Below are 2,918 nucleotides of genomic sequence, written 5' to 3' on the forward strand. Positions count from 1 at the left end.
TCCTCCTCGCCTCCTCTGGTCGGGACAATTTCAAGATGGCGTCACTGCCCCCCACGTCAAGTTAGCCAGAGTCACATACGAAGCTTCCGGGAATGCACTTCAAAATAAAATGTCAAAGGGACCGTGCGACGGGTCATAGACAGATTTATAGTTTACAATAGGGCCTTGAAAGCAAATTTTGGGGGCTCCTGATGGTATGAAATTGGCTGTAACAATTACATTTTTTACATTCAACTATGGATTTAAAATGTTTAGGCTAGGTTTAACCACCCCAATTCAAATATATAGTTTGTGCTGATCATATTCAATGGTTCCTTTTTGTTTACCTTTATTTTGAAACCACAATCATTCATTTCCGGCATGAGCCTGACACACTTTATACAACTTGATGAAACAGCTTGACGAGCTGGGGATTGTTGTTATTCGGGAGGGCTGCTCGTTTTGCACTCTGGCGTGTGCTGTTGCAAGAAAAGAGGGGCGGTCGAGAGGCAGTCATCTTTTCAAAATAAGCAAAACACAAAAACAATGTTAACCATGTGGGCTACTGTTATCACAAGTATTTGCAAATACAATTCTATTGCAGGCTACAACCGGCGTGTGTGTGTACATATATCATGTATTATTACCGTAAGCATCTTTTTCTGTCCAAAATATAGAGCAAACTTAAATAAAAGCTATACAGGAGATCCTAAACACCACCTGTATTCACTTATTATGATGTTTCATGACTTTTTTTAGACCATAAAATATATATCTTTAAATTACTCAACAGCATGTTCCTAATATGCACTCTATGTACTCTATGTAGGTCAACATATATTGCACCTACATATAGCCTCATGCTGCAGTATGTGCTACTATACGGACAAATATCAGGTTTCAACATGGGTTAGGTGCTCAGTAATAAATGCTGAGAATACCATGAAGTACAGATATAGGCTTGGCCTACTCCCAAATCTGCGTGACACTAATCTCTCTAATAGCCTGGAGCAGATCTCCAACCATAAGCGCTGCTGAACGATTAGGAGGTCAAAGGTCTCGGGGGATTTCTCTGCCAAGCTAGAAGCTGAGTCACCTGTTCTATATTGGCGTGTTGGCTTTTATCTGCAGCACAACACACGGACCTGTACATGGCTTAATGGTCCGAGTTTGAGGCACTAACACCGGCCGGGTGAGGAGTTCAGTTCCTGTGGACGTTATTCCCCTGGCAGCGCTTCTGAACTTTCATCACAAATGAACCCTCTCTCGCTCTCTCTCTGGAAAAATGCATGTAGTGCTCATCTCTGTCCAGGAAACGTGGCGGATGTCATGTCACTGACAAATAATAGAACATGCATCCAAAAACACCTGCTAATACATCAGGACACTGTATGTTTAGATTATGCTTCATTGTTATATTTATTTGCCCTGTGTCACAAACTATTAACTCATTCTACTACATGAGTTTAGTTGAGTCTCTGGAATCTGCAGCATGTATGCGCCGCGTCAGCGCGTAAGGATGACACTGTAGTAATCATCCAACCTGAATAAAACATGAGCTTAATTCCTGGACCATCTTATAGCACGGCACGCCGTTAGCTAAGTCCACACGCTTCTCTCCTCCTCTGGCCTCGCTGAGCCTCCATGATCGGGTTGCATGAATGGAGCAGCCTAAAACTGCACATTTTGTTGTGCAGCCCTGTGTTGCAGAATGACAATAGATGAACCTTGAACCCTTATATGCACTGTACCTGTCTCATGCACATGCATGCTCATGCCAGTCTGTTTTTGGCTGTGTGTGGGGAAAGAGAGCTAAAAGAATAACGATTCCAACAGCATTGCTCTTTTAAGTTAAACCAAAGATCATCCAAAACTGCGTGATCTGACATTCACACCCTCTCCACGCCGTGATTGGCCAGCTGCGCGGAGGTGAGAAAGTTTTTTTCCACGCTTTGAAGTTCTCGCTCGAGCTCCTTTTTTTTCCATTCTTGGCACAACTATTTCTGTCACTTTTAGTGCGAACGCGCTGCGAACGCCTCTAAGAAGAGACAACCAGCTTTGATTCAGATCAGGTATAAAGCCTTTTGACGCTTCTCTTCAAGAAGTCCTTCACAAAGAGAGCTCTGTAAAATGTAAACAGACATTAGTAAGCCATGACAAAGAGATGACTTGCATCATGCTCATGTGGGGTTGTGTGGTGCGTCTGTCTGTCTTCCTTTGAGTGGGGAAGACCTACAGTTCTGGCCCTGGAGATTTACCGTCCAGCTAATCCCATTACTCAACTATCAGATGCTAAATCCCCTCTAATGGCATTACACGTGCCAGAATTACGTATGATGATGCTTGCTAATGAGAGCTCAGCAGATATACCTTACTGGAACCAGTGGCCCTCGCGTTCAGAGTAGCCCCATGGCTCTGCGGCTTAATGGACTCAGTATTGAGTGTCGAGGGAAGTCAAATTTATCGACAAAGTGCTTTTAACAAAAAGCAGGTTGCTTGCAAAGTGCATTGCAGAGCAACAAAGGATGTAAATACATCTAAAACTACGGCGTCTAAACGTTTACAGTTGAGGGTAGAGATGGTGTGTGTGTTCGTAACGCGTGGGTGTGTGACAAAGAGAGCAACACCAAGGACAAGTGGACGCTTTGAGACGCAAGCATGGAGGATGCATGGAAGGATGGAGTCTCCCATACAAACCTCAAATCAGGCTGTCGGAAAGCTCATTTTCAAAAGGTGATATGTCCACTGAAAGATAAACGTCATCAGCTAGTGTTGGCTTTCGTGCTGCGGTACGTAAAAACACACACAAAACCTGATTTGTCCAGTCCCTGCAGGGATTATTTGCTCCCATTTAGTATCAAGACCATGAAGGTCCAACAGGGATTTTGGGTGATGAGGTGGCTCTGTGCAGGCCAGTCAACACCTTCCCAAAGAGGTGA

The sequence above is a fragment of the Melanostigma gelatinosum genome (genome assembly GCF_949748355.1).
Source record: "Melanostigma gelatinosum genome assembly, chromosome: 24".
NCBI classification, from domain to species: Eukaryota; Metazoa; Chordata; class Actinopteri; order Perciformes; family Zoarcidae; genus Melanostigma; species Melanostigma gelatinosum.